The sequence below is a fragment of the Dipteris shenzhenensis genome, chromosome 6 (genome assembly GCF_047967505.1).
Source record: "Dipteris shenzhenensis isolate YYH24624 ecotype China chromosome 6, Dip_SZ_1.0, whole genome shotgun sequence".
NCBI classification, from domain to species: Eukaryota; Viridiplantae; Streptophyta; class Polypodiopsida; order Gleicheniales; family Dipteridaceae; genus Dipteris; species Dipteris shenzhenensis.
The window spans coordinates 29,484,240-29,494,928 of NC_141601.1; positions in this window are offsets into that span (position 1 = coordinate 29,484,240).

Genomic DNA, 10,689 nt, shown 5'->3' on the forward strand with positions numbered 1-10,689 from the left:
GCCCTGCCATGTATGCGGCTGATGCTGGCAGCTGCTGTCTGCAGCATGCCAGGGGCTGCAGATGCCTGTGACTGAATAAAGGTAGGCCAATTTTTGTATGAATAAAAAAAGGCCATGCATAAAAGAACGGCCATGATTATTTTTAGTAAGCTCACATTACCAAGGAGGTGGTTATTCAAGTTGTGTAGTTGTGTTTCACCTCCGAAGTGCTGACAGAAACTTGGTACAAAGACCTTTGTATAAATGGATGCTGGAGTATGTGGTGGGTGTGTGGATTTGTATGTGAGTATATGTGAAGTTCAGGAGAGGGAGGCAGGCCAGGGTGGGTTGTCGTGAGAGGATCTGTGACTACTATTATTTGTGGACAGTGAATGTGAAGCCCAATCAATGGCATGGAAATTGTGGAGGATTGTTAGACGAAGGGTCCTATTTTACCAGATCATGATTAGCAAAAGATCTGGGCAGAGAAGTTTGGGTCACTTCAAGGGACATGTATGAGACAATGAAGTCAACACGGATTAATTTTCTTCATTTTGCGTGTGCCAAGGAGGTTTTCTCAAGCATAAGACCATTTATAACCGGCTGCTAAGTAATGGGAGAAATGATTAAGATTGAGGCTTTGGCTACATTTTGGAATAATTGCTAAGGCCTTTCATGGTTTTTTGATATTAATCATGATTTAAAACACGCCAAAGTCATTGATGTTTAAAGACACGGTGGTTTGAGTGGGTGTTGAGGCCCAAGTGCTATGATGCTTGGGGAATAACAAATAGCAGGGAAGAGTGCTAGGTGAAAGGGAAGAATAAGATGAAGGACAAAGCTAAGGGAAATTCTATCAAACTCAACTCAAGCAAAAGGTCAATTATTTAAGTTATTTTGACAATGATGTTTCGAAGGAGGAAAAAGACTAGGGTTTATTTTGCCAAAATGGATCATTATGCCTAGTCGATACTAATATATAGGAAATGCTTTTAGGAGTAGTAGTTGTGGGAATGAGCTCGTGTGGGATACAACTCGAGGAGTTGCTTCTTGTGATGGTGATGGGAGCGGTGTGTGGTCATGGAATAGTTACAATAGCACGTGCGTTTTTGAGTTAAAGAAGTTGGGTAAATGGATATCTAAGTGAGTTAAGTTTAAGAAGGTCCAATATTAAGAGACAATGTGGGGTGAGTGAATTATGATTGCTACATCCACACCTACACATGCACTTGAGCCACCAAGTAATTGCTCATCAAGAGTGTATGACATTCCAAAGGGATCCATGGAACAATTTACAGCAAAAGAAGATAGCTGATAGAAGGAAGAAGACAATACACCACACTAGGGGATAGAAATAAGGGTTGCCCCCCCTCCCCCCCCCCCCCCCCCCCTCTCCTTCCCAAATGGTCTTTATTGCAATACAAAATAACTTTGTACAACTGGCTCTGAGAAGAGCATAAAGCTGAGTACAACTCTTGAATAGAATGTAGGAGCATCGAGGCTCTTCTTTTATAGACTAGGCCTAGCAAAAAGCTAGACTTGCTTTTCTAAAGCTACTTTTACAAAAGCTGAGTTTTCTTGCTTTCAGCCCACCTTGGGCAACTTTTATGATCTTTGTCTCTTCCAAGTCCTACACAAACACAAACACTTTAACCCATTAAAGATTAGTGAACTGCATGCATTCCTAGATCTTGGATTAATCCTAGTCCCTTTTGGGCATTCCCACAGTTCCCTTTTATTAATGCAAAGCATAAGTAAAACAATAAACTTATTCATAGCTAACCAAAGTCGACATTCTTTGACCCAAGTCAATTCTAATAAAGATTCTACATTTTTTCTTGAGAGAAGTACCAAATGGTGACATAACTCCACAAAACAACTAGGATGATGAAGAGAGCAATTGTTCCTTGAATCCACACAACCCTCTTCAAAAGGACAACCTAGCGTTTCTCACACAACATGAGATTTTGCGTAGAACCTCACAACCTCGAATACACCGATGGAAAGCACGGGCACCCAACCACTGAGCAACCTGCAAACATAAGTCTCATGGAGCTGGCGTGCAACGAATCACCATAAACATAAAGAGGGGAGGCAAGAGCTACACGTCACCTCTAAGAGAATAGAAGAGAGCATGTGGAGAAGCAACTTGATATACAACAGCAAACGTCCTCAAAACGGAGTGATACAAGGCTAGGAGGGAATAAGAGCAGGGCGCATCAACAAGGGTAGCCCCAAGGCTCAATTTATAGATGCAGAGGGGGCCTAGAACTGCCAAAAGCTTGGCTTCTACAAGGTTGCTTCTCTCAGAAGGCTCCTCCATCAATACTCTGGCGACAACTTTTTCAAAAATGAGATGCCTTCCACAAAAAGCTGGGTAGCACTGCCTAGATCATATTTTCGTCCTAATATAGCATGGGTTCAGATTTTGACTTCTTCTAGAAATTTGTAGATTGCAATTCTAGCTTTCTCAATAAAAAAATTTGAAAAGGTGAAAGGAGCTTCACATCTTCAACTTCCTACACAAACACATTAACATTTATCATGCACATAGACCCTCTATCATAACTTGCTTCACCCCAAAGCACACAAAGTTGAACATTTCGATTAAAGTAAGTTTGCACCAAACATCCTTCCACAATCATTGTCCACAAAAGGTACATGCATGTAGCATAGCACAACTGACACACAGAGAAAATTTGCCTCACATCATAACTGCACAGCAAGGGTAGACCACATAGCGAACCTTGCATACATATCCAATTAAAGGCATCTAGCCTCCAGAACATCTTGCTTCATCTAGCCTTCAAACGAATTCACCATAGGATATCTTCGTCGACGCAAGCACACAAGCATGCAAAGAAAAGTTGTTTTCCATGTAATAACATCCACTCATAACCTCACATGCATCCTGTACCTCAATCTCTTCACTGCTATCCTCTTGCAACATCTCAATCTTCAATACCCTGGACAAATCCTCAAGGTTCTCCCCACCTTGCAAGGCAAACTCACCCTTGTCTATAATTGGAGACAACAAATGGGTTCACACATCCCTCTGTAGAAGACTCACGACTGCCAAATCCACACCATCTACCTTAACACATTATGACTCATGGCACCAACTTTACTATATGGACCCTTCTCTTTACATATAGCATAACAAATACCACCACAAGCTCTTTCCCCAAGTTGATCATGACGATCACCATTAAAATTTCATCCTCAACATATTGGAACAAGGAATTAGGAACATCACTTTCAACTCTCTCATCTTCACACATAGCCTACATACATCCTCATCATCCTCAATGTAGCCATCTCCAATAAGACCCATAGTAGGCGACCAATCCATCAGGGCAATGTTTGTACCCCCCTCTTGTTTTGCATCACCCACATGCTTCTCATAAGCAATGATGAGGCACATCATTTTATGCATCCTCAGCTTGATCAAAGTGAGCATTGCCAAGTACCTCATTTAAAGACATGCAACCATCCCTAAAAGCTTTGGCAAGCTTAAACTTATGCCTTAGGTGGGTCTCCAAGAACCGAAGGTGTTTTGGCAAGCTTGAACTTATGCCTTATGCACTATATCAGTTGAACAACTTTCCCCAGTACCATAGTCACTATCAAGAAAAGAACTAGACATGGAGTCCCATACTTGATCAACATTAGCATCATACTCTCTAGTGAAATCCATGGCATCTGATATAGCATCGCTCAAACAAATGACATCACCAACAAGCATACTCAAAGTACACTACTCAATCATGCCCTACATAAACATTATGACCATACATATGTCTGGCACCACAAAGATAAGCATCATCCACACCATCCATATAAGACTGATCACCATGATCATTCTCCAACACCAAAATTTCATCCTCAACACATTGGAGCTTAAGATCATGGGGCTCAATACCTTCTCCTAGCTGACTCTTCTCTGTGATCATTCTTCACCTTCTTTTAGCAATCGGTCTCCCTCCTTCATGCCTTCCTTTTTTCCTGACATGCCTAGGTGGTCTTGCTTCCTCTTAAGTGAGTCATTTTCTTTCAAAATTTTCCTCTTTGCTCCCATAGTATCCAAATTCTGCAATATTCCATGGCTTCTCCAACTCAACCATATGCACAATCCTTTCTCCTACCTCTTGTTGAGGCCTTTCACCCTATTGATCCAAACTAGGTGCTGCTAATACTCTTTGAGATACCTCTCTTGAATGAGATCCTCCTTGCAATTGTTTGATTCCCTCTAGCTAATATTTTGAGGCACATGTGCCAAATTTTGGGGGTAAGTCGAAAAGCCTTTCCCAGGCTCCATCTTGAGCTAGGGACAATTGAAAATCCCGTGTCCCAGGACTCTAAAATTCCAACATTGCAACCTTCCTCTCCCTCGGCCCATCCCATTTGCTCCTCTACCTCTGCCTGCACCTTTTGCTCTCCATCTCTTGTTCTCAATCTTTGGGCCAGAATAATAGCAAGATTCTACATGTTCTCATTCAACCTATCCACTACATCTGAGGTGATAGCGAGGATCACCTGTGGATGACCACCTTGCATCATAGGCTCTTCTCTTTCTTGAACTTTTGGCTCTCCTCCCTTTGGAAATGTAGGTTGCTCCACTCCGACGACTTCATGCAAATTCCTCCTATGCTTATACTTCTTAGTCTTATATGATGCCCTATCCTCTACCTGCTTGAACCTCTTTGGTTGGAAATCTTCCACATTTGAGGGATGCAGTCCTACTATGAATCTATCCTCCAAAAAAATCCACTTGTGTCTCTAGGGTTTTAGCTAAAGCTCACAACCACCTCTCCCACAATCTGATGAACTCGGCCTTATACTCCATATAATCCTCCAACTTCCTTTGCTTCAAGATTAAAATCTTTTGCCATAGTTCACAATATCATCACCTTTGTAATACCGTGTCGTGAAGGTTGCTGCCAACAAATCGAGATCATTCTGAGTAGCTGGATCTAGACTATTGTACCGTACCCTTGCTTCTTTTTTGATCCCCAGCACCACAAAAGGTACTTCTCCTTTTTGCAGGAGTATCTTTGTTAGTCATCACACAAAAAGTGTCCAATTTCTCCAAGAAGAGCTGATTGTCGTCCCCTTCTTCTCCAAAAGATAATGGAATACCCAAATATGTGGGCGTGTACATGTATGTCATTCAAGCCTTCTTTTTGAACAACACAAACAACACTTGATTCATAGTCCTCCCGAGCAGGATCGCTAAACTATGAGAGAGGTTTTCAAGTCTCACACACTAGCTATTGCTAGCTAGCCAAAAGAGAGGGCTATGCCAAAAAAACGTGATGTGGAGCACTAGCCTCAACGACAAAAAGCCACACCTACCAAGGAAAATTTGGGTCATGCCTCCACTACATTGCAAAGACTCTTGCCATAGATGAGCCAAAACCACCTGTATAATACTCGAGCATCTTTGCACCATGTGACATGAATCAGCTTCACAAAAAAACCGCCACAATGAAGGGAACATTTGCTCCTTGAATCTATGCAACCCTTTTCAAAAGGACAACCCAATGCTTCTTCTCACATAAGAGATTTTGTGTAGAACCTCACAACCTCCACATACATCAATGGAAAGTGCACATCCTTCGCATGCATCGATGGAAAGGTCAAGTAGGCATCAACACCCAAACACTATGCAACACAAACACAACTCTCATGGAGATTGCACACAAAGAATTAGCATAAAAATAAAGAGGGGAGGCAATTTATATGCATCACCTATAAGAGAATATAAGAGAGCACGTACGTGGAGAAGCAACATGATATCAAGATATTATGCATAAAAGCAAGTAAATACAAGGGTGGAGCAGCAAAAATGAGCTCGAAACTCAGTGATATAGGGCTAGGAGGGAATAGGAGCAAGGCACATATTCTAGGTGATTGCATGGGTAGAAGGGCAGCTGCAAGGCTCAATTTGATAGATTTAGAGGGGGACATAAACATCCAAAAGCTTGGCTTCTACTCTACACAAGGCATGTTTCTCTTGAAAGCCACCTCAACACCTCTGATAGAGGTGAGTGCCTATATTTCTTCCCCCCCCCCCTTTTCTTAGCCCATTCCAAACATGGTAGGATGCTTTCTCTTCTTCTAAAATCACATATCTATCTAATATCCATCAAATAACATCTTAGATTCGTGAGATTTTCCACCACCTAGGACAAAATCTAGGGATCAGAAAACCATGCTTCAATGCAAAGGGACATGAAAGCATTATTGACTTGAATACTTTGAGCAAAGGGTCAATGTTTGTCTAATGGGTTCTAGGAGGACACAGAATTGAAAGCTACAAGAATTGATTTAAAATTACATATAAGCATTTAACTTATAGGACAAAGGGTGTTGAGGAGCTCCATAGCAATGAAAAAGTTAGGATGCCAAGATTGCTTGTAAATGAGAGAGAAAAGGGAGTGATATGAGGGGGAGAGAAGAAAAGGAGGGAAGAGGCGAGTACAAGATATGTTCCTCCTCTTCAAGTAATGAGGCTAAGGTGCAAGTGATTCATCATATCATAAGTAGAGACGATTGGTTATTAATGCTTTACGTAATTGAATAACCATGTTGTCTTACATACTATGTGCTATGCATGATCCATTGGAAGAAAATTCAGAAAATCAAGAAAGACGTTGAGATATTCTTGAATGGGATGGATTCTATCTGTTTAAGATACAATGACAAAGAGAGGCCCTCTTGAGATAGATCTGGCGAATTGGATGTGACAATGCCACATAAGATAGAGACAAATTCAGCAGAGTGACATGGCATAGAGTTGTTAGAATCTCAAGATACTCCATAATGAAAATGTTAAAAATTTTGCATGATCTCAAATTTTCTTCTGTAATTAATGGAAAGTGATGATGCAGAGCTATGGAGCTATAGACATAGAGACCACGAATGATGTATAGGTTGACTAGAGTATGCACGATGGAGGTCTAGCCCATCCATTCTCTAGTTAGAGGGTACCTCTAGAGTGGAGGTGTCAACCCTTGATATGGCTCACAAGATATAGAGATCATGGAGACCACACCCCCCCACCACAACAACTTTACAGAGGGAGGATACATGGTATCTTTGCATCCCATTGGAGATCTTCCCATGGCCATGAAGTTTACATTTGGCTCTAAATGAAGTCACATCTCTTGTCATCTTAGGATTTTTTGAGTACTAGCCTTGAGTTTTCAATTTCCTAGTAGTTCTTAGTAAGAGCCCTAGTGAGCCCTTTGGCTTAGTCCATAGCAGCTTGTAGGAGTTCCTTTTTTTGATTATAACTTGTCTCATCAGCCTGTGAGGCCTCTCGACGATGTTAACGCATCTCTCTCTCTCTCTCTCTATATATATATATATGTATATATATGTATATATATGTATATATATGTATATATATGTATATATATGTATATATATATATATGTCTATCTCCATCTATCTATGGGTGGGTAATTTCTTGAATGATCTCTAGTGGATTGTCTGGGCCTAAACATTTATTGCTTTTTGGTGTTTTTAATGATACAATTGAATGCATATGTATGATATGGTAGTGTGGGTTCTTGCCAAGTATGTTGTTAGCATTGAAAGTGGAGAGATGTTTGAGTAATAGTTTTGAAATTCTACAAATAACTTGCAAGAAAACATGAAAATAACTCATTTTTAAATTTGGTTTTAAAATTTATGTATCTTAGGCCATCAATTACCCTTTGACACTCTCAAACCCCGGGGGGTCTGCCCAAAAGTATGCAAGTATACCACATGAGTTCAAATGGAGGGGGGTTCTAATTCAAAATTTTAAGGCAAATGGCACTGGTTGCAAAGATTTATGGCTCCAAAAATGCTTGATAGGACACAAACTTGTCAAGTAATCCTACTCGCATCGATTTTAACAATATCACCATGCATGCATCTTGTAAGAAGCCCTATTTTTCATGCCTGCACCAAGCAAATAGAGATGCACTATCACTACATTCAAGAGAAACTCCTATCATGAGTGGTGCATCTTGTTTATTGTCCCACATTTGACCAAATTGTATACATATTTACCAAACCTTTCAACTATGATCACTTATACTTCTCAAAACCTTTTGCAACCTAAAAGGTAATCATGGATGATACCCCAGGTTTACACTTCTAGAATATTGCTCCATCTTTTTTCATTCATGTTTGTAGAAGAACTAATTTTTGCCAATAGCACTCAAAAGAACTATCTCTAGAACATATAGTCTAAGAGGGGTTATTAACATTATAGATTACACTATGTGCATATGCTAGGATCTTGTACGCCAAGTGATATGTAGGCATGAGTATTTAATGTCTAATTATTTATTTTCTAGTTGGGAGTACTCATGTTGTATCATGTGGCTACTTCTCTCCTCCTACCTTGTACGCACTCACTCAAAAGCTTTACTGATTGAGAAGGGTCGTGTAATTCAAGAAAATATTAAGAGAATTGATTTAATAAAATAAACTTTGAAGGGCACATGAGAACACCAAAAAAGTAACGTATAGACTAACCTTCCATACAAAAGATGAACCTATAGCATCCATACAACAAACCTTTTCCCACCCAACATTGAAGAAGATTAAAATCAAGTAAACAACTAATCAATCTAGGTGCATTCAAGGGCTATTTAAAAATATCCTTATCTGTACAATTGCATGGATAAAAAGACCCCTCTTTGCTGTACAAACTTACGTATCTTTTTCAAATTTCAATTAAAAAAATGGTTGCAAAACCAAGTAACAAGTAAAACCACTGTAGATCTATTAAAATTGATGCTCCTAGCCCTAACTTTCATCTATGAACCTAGATAATTGTAGTTTTGTTTGGTTTGCTACATATTTGGCTGAGTATACCACTAGCATAATTGAGATCAAGTTGGTTATTTGTAAAAATAAATATGATTGCCAATGATTTGATGGTATTGCTTTGGATTTTTGTTAAGTGAATTTGTGTCATGTAATATCTTTGGCATTTCCTTCTACTAGATTGTAAGAAGATGTGACATCTAGTATTTTGTTACAAAACATTTACGACATACTTGGATTTTGAATTGTTAAAAATTTTTATGGCTAAGCATGGTTTGTGAATTTGTAATATGTACTTCTATGCCAAGAACTTAATGCAACTTACCCATATCTTTCATAAAAAATTCTTCTTTCACAATTGTGACTAGTTCTTCGTGTAATTTTGTGCTAAGCAAATCATCACCATAGACAATGAGGCTCTTGAGGATATACAACGATAAAGGTTGGAAAGTGAGTTTGTGAAGTAATGTAACAATTTAGACATTCCATTACTAGGGGGCTTGTTTCAAGCCTTGGCTAGAACGAACATAACCATCTGGTTGACTCTTGTAGATTCCCTCATCAATATATCCACTAAAAAATTCATTCTTTACATTTATCTCTTTGATGTGCAAGTCATATTAAGCAATGTTAAAGTGCAGAGGAGAGGGAGAGAGTGAGAAGTGTGGAATTTAAATTGGAGAGGAGACAGAGAGAGTGAGAGTGAGAGAGTATAGCATAGATATATGCAATGTCTATTGAAAAATGAAGGAATACACACTATATACACCATAAAAACCTACAATGTCTATTGAAACAACAGTATGAAGGAATACACACTTTATTCCTGTAATGAAATACACACTATATTCCTGCAATGAATGAATACACACTATATGCACACTATCTATACCATAAAATCCCATAATTTCTATTGAAAGAGAAGGGATACATGTTAGGAGCAATGTGATAATGGAGCAACAATGCGAGAAGAAAAATGCATAAAATACACAAAACAGATGGCCATCTTCAATGCATTGCAATATCACAACTTGAAGACATGGATTGTAGCATGGTAGACACAAGAACAATGAAATCATACAAGGAAAAGATTGCAAAGGATGTGGGCATGGCCATGAAGTTTACATTTGGCTCTAAATGGGTAAGGTTGTTTTGGTTTATGCCTCTGCACATTTTTGCTTCTTGTTTTTAGAATATCCAGATGTACATAACAAAAACCATGTGGTCATGCAAGTGCCCTTGAGGAATTGCTTGGGGTGAATTGGGGAAGTAGGTCACGTGAACAAAAGGGTGATCTATTTCAATGCCATGTATGTAAGGACAATGTGGTTGTCAAGTACCACATCTCCCACCAAATGTTATATTTCGCTTTCCAATATAGGCGCTGGAAGAAACTAGAATGCTTCACCAGCTGCTAAGTATATTATAAGTAGCTAATAATAGGACAGTTGATCTAACGGCTTAGAATGTGCCACATGGCTTCGTAGGATTTTATAGTTTCATAAAATGCTCTAGTGTTGGCCAAGTAAATAGGTAGCAATTGGCTTCGCCTTGACTCTAATAATGATGATAATACAGGGGTAAGTTTATGTATTGATTCTCATTTAGGAGATGTCAAGAATGTGACCGTGATGATAATACAGGGGTAAGTTTATGTATTGATTCTCATTTAGGAGATGTCAAGAATGTGATCGTCACGTGACAATGGATTCTCAAGGACATGCAGGAACACCTATTGGTCATGGAGGATGGCATGTTTGAGTCCTTTCACTTTACCTTAAATGGTGAAAAGGTAGGAAAGCGTGCAAAGAAGCACATGCATAGTGCCACTTTTATCCCCCCACCTCCTCCCCCCCCCTCGGTCCCCTCTCTCTCTCACCC